Source organism: Salvelinus sp. IW2-2015, unplaced genomic scaffold (genome assembly GCF_002910315.2).
Source record: "Salvelinus sp. IW2-2015 unplaced genomic scaffold, ASM291031v2 Un_scaffold3108, whole genome shotgun sequence".
NCBI classification, from domain to species: Eukaryota; Metazoa; Chordata; class Actinopteri; order Salmoniformes; family Salmonidae; genus Salvelinus; species Salvelinus sp. IW2-2015.
Window position 1 is genome coordinate 72,974 of NW_019944398.1, and position 11,949 is coordinate 84,922.

The 11,949-nt window shown below is 44.2% G+C and overlaps 1 long non-coding RNA gene across 1 annotated transcript in view; it reads left to right on the forward strand.

The window, feature by feature from the left end:
• The window catches only part of LOC112075365 (uncharacterized), a 95,642-nt gene that overhangs the window by 20,945 nt on the left and 62,748 nt on the right, over positions 1–11,949 (forward strand). The window contains exon 2 of the long non-coding RNA XR_002894969.2: positions 8,139–8,214. This is a non-coding gene — a long non-coding RNA (uncharacterized lncRNA). The remainder of the gene's footprint in view (positions 1–8,138; positions 8,215–11,949) is intronic.

The following is an 11,949-nucleotide window of genomic DNA, read 5'->3' on the forward strand; positions in this document are numbered from 1 at the left end:
TCCTCACAGTACGAAACTATGTACGGAAATGGCAAATAAATTGCACTGGTCACATTGCAGTCCTCATGCCTCTGCAGCATCCGTAAGGCAACGTTCAGCAGATGAGCAGGGACTGGGATCTTTTCTTTTTTGGTGTTTTTCATGAGTTAGTAGTAAAGCCTCTTTGAGTGTCCTAAGTTTTCCTAAATGTGACCTTAATGTGCCTATCGTCTGTAAGCTGTTTAGTGTTTAACGCCTTTCAAGGTGCATGTTGATTAATTGTTTTTGGTTCATTGGAACAGCCATGGGGAAACAGTGGTTTAAAAGCACCCTGTTCAGATGAAGATTGTGAAGTTATTTTGTATTTTTTCCGATTATCTTTGAAAATTACAGGGTTGAAAAGGGACGTTTATTTTTTTTTGTTGCTGAGTTTAGATGCAGAAGATTAGTAGTAATTAGAAATAATAACTAGTTTAATAAACTCCTCGTCATCTGTGTATAGGCTTCAGCAGGTACGAAGGAGATTTATACAAACTATTGAGACCTAAAAGAAAAAAAAAAGCTACTGTAAATGTCCTTGACTGGATCTGGGAGCCCATTATGAAGGGCGTTTTGAGAAGGCGACCGAAGCGAGCGTGTGGCGGACCGAAGCGAGGTGTGGCACCGAAGCGAGCGTTCGGGCGACCGTAGCGAGCGTGCTGGCGTGGGTGCTGAGCGTGTGGCGGTCGAGTGGGCAGATGTAGTACATTTCCAGTTGTGGAAAGATTTTGGTAGATTTCCAGAAACACTCATGGATGTTAATTTAACTGCAAGGTGCTTCTACTAAGTTGACTCAGGGGTGGTGAATCTTTTTTTTGTAAATTGAGGATATTTCTTCTCTATTTTAATTGTCAATAATTAGCAACAAATGTCTATACATGTCTTGCCTTTGTCATAATGTGTGTAGATGGGTGACAGTTTTCTAGTTATCCATTTTGAATTCAGGATGCGTAATGTATACTAAATGGTGGAATAGTCTCGGGGTCTGAAGACGTTTCTGAAGCACTGACTGCTGAAAACATTCAATGGTTGATCGTAGACAGAGAAATGAGGTAGTGAGCGTTGATAGATAATGCTAATCAGCCTCACAGAATCCAGGCAATTTGAAAGGGAATTAAAACATGTATTTGACCTAGTTAGGGGAAATCCAACTAGAATGTATTGAAGAATGTATGTAATTTTTCAGGTTATGTAAGACATTTAAGCAAAAATGCATCAGTGATTTATATTTCCTGCAATTTCTGAATGTGTGTGGTGTGGTGTGTGAGAGGTGTGTGTGTGTGTGTGTGTGTGATGTGTGTGTGTGTGTGGGTGGTGTGTGAGTGTGTGTGTGAGGTGTGTGTGTCGTGAGGTGTGGTGAGGTGGTGTGGTGTGTGTGTGGTTAGNTGTGGTGTTGTGTGAGAGTTGTTGTGTGTGTGAGAGTGTGTGTGTGGTGTGTTGAGGTGTGTGTTGTTGAGAGGGTGTGTGTGTGTGTGAGAGGTTGTGTGTGTGTGTGAGAGGTGTGTGTGTGTGGTGAGAGTGTGTGTCGTGTGTGAGAGGTGTGTGTGTGTGTTGAGAGGTGGTGTGTGTGTGAGAGTGGTGGTGTGTGTGAGGTGTGTGTGTGTGAGAGGTGTGTGTGTGTGAGAGGTTGTGGTGTGTGAGAGGTGTGTGTGTGTGAGAGGTTGTGGGTGTGTGTGAAGAGGTGTGTGTGTGTGAGAGGTGTGTGTGTGAGAGGTGTGTGTGGTGTGAGAGGTGGTGTGTGTGTGTGAGAGGTGTGTGGGTGTGTGTGAGAGGTGTGTGTGTGTGAGAGGTGTGTGTTGTGTGTGTAGAGGTGTGTGTGTGGTGAGAGGTGGTTTGTGTGTGTGAGAGGTGTGTGTGTGTGTGAGAGGTGTGTGTGTGTGAGAGGTGTGAGCAGTGTGTGTGTGTGAGAGTGTGTGTGTGTGTGTGAGGTCGTTGTGTGTGTGTGTGTGTGTGAGATGTGTGGGTGTGTGAGAGATGTGTGTGTGTGTGTGAGGTGGTGTGTGTGAGAGGTGTGGTGTGTGTGTGTGTAGAGGTGTGTGGTGTGTTGTGTGTGAGACGGTGTGTGTGTGTGTGTGTGAGAGGATGTGTGTGTGTGTGAGAGAGGTGTTGTGTGTGTGTGAGAGATGTGTGTGTGTGTGAGAGAGGTGTGTGTGTGTGTGTGAGAGATGTGTGGTGGAGATGTGTGAGTGAGAGGTTGTGTGTGTGTGTGTGAGAGGTGTTGTGTGTGTGTTGTGAGAGTGTGTGTGGTGGTGTGTGTGTGTGAGAGGTGTGTGTGTGTGTGTGTGTGTGAGAGGTGTGTGTGTGTGTGTGTGTGTGTGAGAGGTGTGTGTGTGAGAGGTTGTGTGTGTGTGGTGTGTGTGTGTGAGAGGTGTGTGTGTGTGTGTGTGTTGTGGTGTGTGAGAGGTGTGTGTGTGTGTGAGAGGTGTGTGTGTGTGTGGTGAAGGTGTGTGTGAGAGGTGTGTGAGAGGTGTGTTGTGTGTGAGAGGTGTGGTGTGTGTGAGAGGTGTGTTGTTGTGTGAGAGTGTGTGTGAGAGGTGTGTGGTGTGTGTGAGAGGTTGTGTGTGTGTGAAAGGTGTGTGTGTGTTGTGGTGTGTGTCTAGCCGTTTTGGCGATGATGCTTTTGAACCAGCGTCGGACATTTCTGGTAGAATGGAAGGTTTTTCCCAAAAACCCATTAAATGTTAACAACAAAGTAAGCAGTGCTTACATGGCAAATGATATCATGAGTATTTTCATTTACCCATGGTGTTATTTTTTGCAAACTCTACATCACTTGGTGCTACAGAAACCCAGCTAAACGGCCTCTTGCTATACAGCCTTGCGAGGTGCTCACTGGAATTAAATGGGTAACTACCCCAAATATCTACATTTCTCAGATTTTTCGCCTGATGTGGTTTAAGTGTTGGATAGTCGCTTAACATCCATTCGAGTTTTTTTTTTTCCCCCATTTAAAAAGTGTGTGATTTTTTGTTTGAATTTATTTTTCAAGATAAATGTGGGCTATATAAATGTCTTGCCCGGGGCACCTGGCTGGCTGCTTTTTCCATTTGGCTGGCTACTCTATGTACTACTACCGGGGGCAACCCTGGCTGGCTGCTCTATGTACTGACTACCCGGGTGGTGGGCCCGCTGGCCTGGTGCTTGCTAGTGTCTACGACTGTGGTTGCGGGGGCACCTGGCTGGCCTGCTACTTATGTATACTACTCCGGTGGGGGCAACCGGCTGGCTACTCTATGTACTCTACCGGGGCACCTGGCTGGCTAATCTAAATGTACTCTACTGGGGGCACCTGGCTGCTACTCTTATGTACTACTACCGGGGGCACCTGGCTGGTCTTAACTCATTATACTGTGGTGTAAAACACTGAATCATCAAATCAATTGCAATCAAATCACCCCCCGTGGATTCTGTCTGGCCCACGGCGTCTAGCACATCACTAGTAGATAAGTGTTGAAAATGAATAACAAACTAAATATATTCACTAAGAGGTGAACTTCCCATCATGTATAGGGAGAGGGGCAGTTGAAGATATTTTCGAGGCGTAGCGTCTGACTAGGGTCATTAAACCGGGACATATTTCTATCATCTATTATATTAGAGTCCTGCGGAATAAATGTGCTGCATAATAAAAGAAAAAAAAGATATAAAACATCACTAAGATGCGGCTCCGTTGTTTCTTTTCACTAGTGCATGAAGTGCTAGAGAATAGAAACACTTGCTAGATTAAAGACCATGCTTTCAATTTAAAGAGTCATTACCTATGTTAAGGTTTGTGTGAATTTGAACTGGGGTTTTAGGAGCGAGTGCAAAGAGTGATCTTATTCAGAAGTAAACTGTCGACTTTGTAGTTTATGTCATTAAAATGCAAGCTCACATGTTGTATGACTGTAATACAATGACTCAGGTCAAATCCCACCTTATAACCTTATTTGACCACGCACTGTCTTAATTAATCTTGTATCTTTACTAAACGATGAGAAGAAGTCTAACACAGCAGTCGACCCCATCCGGTGACGACGAGCTATCTCATAGTATCAGCAATGAAGTTGCGTTATATAGTTGTCGTTGACCTGCTATCTCGTAGTGACGAACATGTACATCGTCAGTCTGTATGTTATTTACGCAGGTTCAGTATTAACTTTTCACTACTTCTATTTCTCCTACCACCGATTTGCCATCTGTGTTCAACGAACCTCCACACACGCCGCGAGAGTGCCAGACAGACTCCCACGCACTACCGATGGACATCCCACTGTCTTGTGTAGAGATGGCAAGATATATATGAATACTGAAGTGCACTAATGCGCGTATTTCAGAGCACAATTTGCAGAGTTGCCCACGACCTGGCCAGCGCTTTTCCATACACAAGCATTCACTACTTCGGAAGCGGTCATCGCTGCACTTAGCAACTCAGTGTGTGTCGCACCATACAAATACCTACGGTGTCTCGTGTAAGATCACGTATACAAACTCTCCTTTCAGTACAATCGACATTAAGCATCTCCAGACCATGCCTAGCACAGTTAGAACTGCGTAGTAGATTAGCTAATGTCACATTAGTTCCGAGGCTAAACAAAGCACCTTCACCACGCACAACGTGCCACACCATCAGCCCTGCGTAAAGTACTGACTAATATCCACTTAGACTGTGAAGCCAGCCCCAGTGGGTCGCGATCCACTTTCCGATAATGGGCACTTCCACATACAGCTACCACAGACCAGAGCAAAGTTGCGCTCACCGTAGTAGTCACTCAATAGAGCAGTCACAGTCGTCTACGAGGTCCGTATTTGTCTCCGCCTAGAGTAGTGCCACAATATATGACCTACGCGCAGCCACACCATCTAGTGACTCGCTCATGCCTTCGCTCTCGGACCTTATATGTATGCCATAGAGCTCATGTCCTTACGCATCGAATGCAAACAACCACATGCGCGTAGTACAGGTATGCTCAACCCGGAGCCTAAGATCATATTGTGAGTTCTATGAGATCTATGTACGCCTCCTGTTCCTAGTGTAACTCTGTGGTGTTGTATGTGTCGAACTGCTTGCTTTATCTTGGCCAGGTCCAATGTAATGAGAACATGTTCTTCGACTGGCCTAACCTGGTTAAATAAAGGTTGAAATACAATATCTGTCATTCCCTTTTATACGCCTATTTGCCCCACATAATGATTGCAGTCCAAATTTGCAGTTATTAATTATAATATAATTTTTTTCTTCATAGGATTAATGTTATATTTAAATAAGTACCTTGTATCCCATTTGGTCCAAACTTGTTTTTCTAACAAATGAGTTAGCCTAAGGAATCCAGGAATAGTCAAAAGACGACAGCAACTGGCCCACCCCCCCAAGCCAATCCCCCCACACCACCTTAGTTAAAATCTCACATGACATTCGCAAATTGGGCCCCTGTTCAGAGAAACCGGGAGGAGCTGCAGGGGCTCACTGTTGTTATATGGTAGTCTGTCTGTGTCCGTGTATTTTAGGGTTATATTGGTAGTCTGTCTGTCGTGACTTTAGGTTATATGGTAGTCTGTCCTGTGTCGTGTAATATTTAGGTTATATGGTAGTCTGTCTGTGTCGTGTATTTAGGTTTAATATGGTAGTCTGTCTGTGTAGTGTATTTTAGGTTATATGGTAGTCTGTCTGTGTCGTCCATTTTAAGGTTTATATGGTATCTTCTGTGTCGTGTATTTAGGTTTATGGAGTGCTGTCTGTGTCGTGTATTTTTAGGTTATAACTTTGGTAGTCTGTCTGTGCGGTGTATTTTAGTTATATGAGTCTGTCGTGTATTTAGTTATATGGTAGTTCTGTCGTGTTATTTACTAGCGTTATATTTGGCTAGTTTCTGTTGTTCGGTATATTTAGGTTATATTGGTAGCCATACCTTCTGTCTTGTCGTGTGATTTTAGGTTATAGTGGTAGTCGTCTGTGTTCGTGTATTTTTAGGTTATATGGTTAGTCCTGTCTGTCGTTGTATTTTAGTTATAAATGGTCTTCGTCTGTGTCTGTAAACTTTAGGTTATATGGTAGTTCTGTCGGTGTCGTGTATTTCTTAGGTTATATGTAAGCTGTCATGTGTCGTGTTTTTAGGTTATATGTAGTTCTGAGTCTGTCGTCGTGTATTTTAGGTTATATGGTAGTTCTGTCGTGTCGTGTATTTTAGGTTATTAATGGTAGTCTGTCTGTGTACGTGTATTTTAGGTTAATGGTAGTTCTGTCTGTGTGTGTATTTTTAGGTTATATGGTAGTCTGTCTGTCTTGTCGTGTATTTTAGGTTATACTGGTAGTTGTCTGTCTGTGCGTGTCATTTTAGGTTATATGTTGTCTGTCTGTGTGTGTATTTAGGTAATTGGCTAGCTGTCTTGTGTCGTGTAACTTTAGGTTATATGGTAGGTTCTGTGGTCTGTAGGTTAGTGGCTGTCGTAGCTGTTCAGGTATATGGTAAGTCTGTCTGGTCGTGTATTTTAGGTTATAGGGTAGTCTGTCATGTGTCGTGTATTTAAGTTTCATTGGTGTCTGTATGTGGTCCGTACTTTAGGTTATATGGTATCCCTGTCGTGTCCGTGTATTTTAGGTTAATGGTAGCTGTCTGTTTCGTGTATTTTAGTTATATGAGTAGTCTGTCTGTGTCGTTGTATTTTGGGTTATATGGTAGTCTGTCTGTGTCGTGTACTTTAGGTTATTATGTAAGTCCTGTCTGTCTGATGTCGTGTACTTTAGGTTTAATGGTAAGTCTTCTGTCTGGTGTCCGTGTTACTTTGGTTATATGGTAGTCTGCTGTCTGGTCGTGTACTTTAGGTTAAATGGTAGTCTTGTCTGTGTCGTATTTTAGGTTATATGGTAGTCTGTCTGTGTCGTGTATTTTAGGTATATTGGTAGCTGTCTGTGTCGTGTATTTTAGGTTATATGGTTATGTCTGTCTGTGGTCGTGTATTTTAGGTATATGGTAGTCTTGTCTGTGTCGTGTACTTTAGGTTATATGGTAGTCTGTCTGTGTCGTGTACTTTAGGTTATTATGGTAATCTGTCTGTGTCGTGTTATTTAGGTTATGATGGTAGTCTGTCTGTGTCGGTCCTTTAGGTTATATGGTAGTCCTGTCTGTGTCGTATATTTTAGGTTATATGGTATCTGTCTGTGTTCGTGTATTTTAGGTTTAAGTTCTCTGTCATGAAGTTGGTGTACTTTAAGGTTATTGCTCTGCCCTGGGCTGTGTGTGTGGTGTCGTCTGAGAGCTGTCAGTCATGTCCAGTTGAGTGAGAAAGCTCGTCTCTCTTGTTACCGTTAGGAATGGTATGTGGGGAAATATCCACGGTAACGAAATTACACTGAAAACTTTAAAATGTATACCAAAATAAACCCATTGATTTCAAGTTATACAAAGTGTCTGATCTATTACTGTAGTTATCGGGCTGTCGAGCTGTTTATTTATGTTTTTGTCTCCATGGCCACGGCCTTGCCCGCCTTTCAGAGGACGATGTCTGGTTTCTCCGTTTAAGACAAAACATTCTGCAGACAGAAATACTGGTCTGCCATGGTCCCCGTTGTATGTAGTCAGACAGAAGATTGTGGTCGTCATGGTCCCTGTTTTGTCTGTATGTAGCAAGACACACTACAGTACCATCAAAAGTTTAGAACAGGCCAACCCCACTATTACACCGCCCAATGCCCAACCTGCGACCTAAAGGTACAAGTAACCAGTTCAAAAGTTTGGACACCCTACTCATTCAAGGTTTTTCCTTTATTTTTACTATTTTCTACATTGTAGAATAATAGTGAAGACATCAAAACCTTGAAATAACACTTATGGAATCATGTAGTAACTAAAAAAAAGTGTTAAACAAATCCATTTTTTTTTTTTAGATTCTTCAAAGTAGCCACCCTTTGCCTTGATGACAGCTTTTGCACACACTTGGCATTCTCTCAACCAGTTTCATGAGGMAGTCACGTGGAATGCATTTCAATTAACATTCTACCCTTCAAATAMGTGTACAGTAACAGTTGGATTCAGCAGAAAGCAGAGGGGATAAAGTGGATTGATATTCACCGTTGAATCCACATGAATTAATGTTCTGCACTGAAATAATGAAGTTCCTCTCTCTTCTGTTCCTTCTGTCAGGGTGAACCATCGAGTTGTTTCCTGCCAGACCTTTAGTGGGCAGTGAGCTCGGCTGTCTAGCTAAACTTCACCAAAGGTAAGAACTCTAGTATTGTTTTTATACAGCTCTTGTTCTGTACACACAGGCGTTCACKCGATCCATCCGACCACGGCCCATCTCTCTTACTACTTCCATACCCAGTCGTCACGTTACGCCCGTATATCGCTTTCCTCTTTACTGAATATTTCCACTCCGAAGGGTCTCGGGTGTTCCGAGAGATTTTCTGTCTGTGTGGGAAAACAACATGCTTCAGGGTAGAATAAATTGGAGGCTCTTCCTAAAGCCTTAGACATCTCCACAGTACAGTACACCAAGTCTGTGTCCGAACTGGCACCCAATTGTCTATATGGCCCTATGGGGGAAAGTAGTGCACTATATAGGGGCAAGTGTGACATTCGTGATGCATCCCTATAAAGGAAGGAACCTCCAGACTAGATAACTGTTACTGTGGCTGTGAAGTGGTGCTGTGTGGGACGTTTGGAAACCAGGCTAGACTGTAGTAGTTGGTTTGGTGGGTGTTGCCCTGTGGCTGTGAAGTGGAAGCAGAGATGAGTCTAGCCGTCTTCCTGGGCGTAGCCATCTTCCTGGGCGTAGCCGTCTTCCTGGGCGTAGCCGTCCTCCTGGGCCTGGGCGTAGCCGTCTTCCTGGGCGTAGCCGTCTTCCTGGGCGTAGCCGTCTTCCTGGGCGTAGCTGTCTTCCTGGGCCTGGGCGTAGCCGTCTTCCTGGGCCTGGGCGTAGGGCCTGAGACTGCGCCGTAGGGCCATAGAGGCAGCTCTACAAGGCCAGCAAGGGAGTGTGGGTGAACAGGATGCAGGGGGAAACTCCTGTAGTTACTGGAGCCAGAGACTGTTAGGGGACCGGATGCAGGGGAAGCTACAGTAGGAAGTTTCCTGTAGTTACTGGAGCCAGAGACTGTTAGGGGACCGGATGCAGGGGAAGATACAGTAGGAAGTTTCCTGTAGTTACTGGAGCCAGAGACTGTTAGGGGACCGGATGCAGGGGAAGCTACAGTAGGAAGTTTCCTGTCAAGAAACTCCCTGAAGCAACAGGATCATTCCCAAGTAACACTACACCTGTTTGGCCTGTTATCTATTTACGTGATAATGCCCGAGAAGCCGGTGAAGCCGGCCCTCTACTTTGTCTCAGACCTAACACCCGTGGCAATATATCCTCCTAACACCGGCTTCGAGGGCATTATCACTTTATACAACGGCTTACCAACATATTTTAAATAATGATTTACATATTTCATATTTTTTTTATTTTGATTAATTTATTCATACTATTTCATCCTTCCACAAGATATAGTCCCGACACAAATCTAGGGATGTCTACCCATGCCGGGTGTTCGTGCCATCGGTTTGGTTACCAGAGACGCGACCCAGTCGTTCAGTCTTTTAATTTTTTTCCCCTGTATCTGTGGACGCGACCCAGTCGTTCGTTCTAAATGTTCCATTACCATACTGGCAACGTTCTGATCCCTTGCTAGCTAGCCATCTACGGCTAACTTACAGTCCAGTCAAACAGTGCAGACAGAACTAACGGAGCTGCGTTTTGTTTCAGCTGTTTTCTAGAGACATTTTATTTGGATACATTCATAACAATGAGCTAATGAGGCGTGATTTCACCTGGCGTAGAAAATGTGCTCTCTTGTCAGGACACTGTTGTTCAGAGGAGCTAGCCAGCAACACAGCCAGCACCACAGCCAACAACAACAGCAACAACACAGCCAACAACACAGCCAACACACAGCCAACCCACAGCCAACACCACAGCCAACACCAGCCAACACCACAGCCAACACCACAGCCAACACCACAGCCAGCACCACAGCCAGCACCACAGCCAGCAACAAAGCCAGCAACACAGCCAGCAACACAGCCAACTACACAGCCAACACAATCACTTCAAACTGAAGCTGGAAAGACTACAAACTAGCTGCACGTCGTCTCGTTTGACCTGTTTTCTATTGATAGTTCTTTGTATGTTATCCATAAAAATGATGCTGATTCATGATTTTGACTGGCTGAGAAAAGCTGCCCTGTCCTGTCTCATGCCAACACGTTCATTACTATGGGACATAATAACCTGCCCAGGGACTGCGGTTGACAATTTGCCAGCTGGCTAAAACCTTTAGTGAAATGTTGATTAATGTGCACTGTCCCGGTAAAAATAAACTCAAACATCTGGAGCTTGAATTTGAATATTGAAATAATGTTGCAAATGTTAGCGGGACACTTTTTATACATTATCTCTGCTGTTGAAAACTAAATGCTACACTAAAAGATCATGTCTGGATGCTTTTTAAAGTGGAGATCAAGTTTATAAATTGCCTGGCTGGGCTGATGAGACAGTGGATTGTGATGTCAGATGGAACCGAGTTAATAAGCATTTTAACGTCATAGATGTATGAATGTGATTTTTATTTTTTTATTATTATTATTTTTTAACCAATCATCATTCACGATTAGACCCACCCGTTGTGTAATGGGTCAGGGAGCATAATAGGCTTTCCATCATGACTCAAATGTCAATCCCAACTAGCAGATTAGTTAGAATGGCTCACTCTGTGTTCAAGAAGGTCCTTTTTCCCCCTTCATTCAGATTACAACCTCTCACTTTCGGTTATTTGAAAAAGAAATAATCTCCATATATTTTGCTATTTTTAAAACAAGCCATAGAAAGCTAGTTGCAATTTCAGATTAATCCACTAGAAAATACAGGACAAATATATTATGGTTAAACTCAAATACTAATTGATGAAACATCCTTTTTGGAAAAAGAAAATCAGTCTAATCTCTGTAAATTGTATCATAAATAGGACTGGTGGAGATATGTCATACATGCAGTTAGTGCAGACATTTCCATCTTTATCGTCTAAAATTACAACCAACTAATTGCAGCATTACTGCAAAAATGGAGGAGGCAAGTGGAAGGGGAAGAAGGTAAGGAATCTGACCAAAAATGGAGAAGGAAAGGGGAGAAGGTAAGGGATCTGACCAAAAATGGAGGAGGAGAGGGTAGAAGGTAAGGAATCTCACCAAAAATGGAGGAGGAAATGGGAGAAGGTAAGGAATCTGACCAAAAATGGAGGAGGGGAGAAGGTAAGGAATCTGACCAAAAATGGAGGAGATCAGAGATAGATGGGAGGGGTTGAGGGGAGCTGAAGGAACCATCCAGTCCCATCCTTCAGCTCCCTCAACCCCTCCCATCTATCTCCTAACACCATCCAGTCCATCCTTCAGCTCCCTCAACCCCTCCCATCTATCTCCTAACACCATCCAGTCCCATCCCTCAGCTCCCTTCAACCCCTCCCACCTATCTCTGAAGACCATCCAGTCCCATCCTTCAGCTCCCCTCAACCCCTCCCATCTATCTCTGAACACCATCCAGTCCCATCCTTCAGCTCCCCTCTCCCTCCCATCTATCTCCTAACACCATCCAGTCCATCCTTCAGCTCCCCTCAACCCCTCCCATCTATCTCTGAACACCATCCAGTCCATCCTTCAGCTCCCCTAACCCCTCCCATTCTCTCCTAACACCATCCAGTCCCATCCTTCAGCTCCCTCAACCCCTCCCATCTATCTCTGACCACATCCAGTCCCATCCTTCAGCTGCCCTCAAACCCTCCCATCTATCTCTGACCACCATCCAGTCCCATCCTTCAGCTCCCCTCAACCCCTCCCATCTATCTCTGACCACCATTCAGTCCCATCCTTCAGCTCCCCTCAACCCCTCCCATCTATCTCTGAACACCATCCAGTTCCCTCC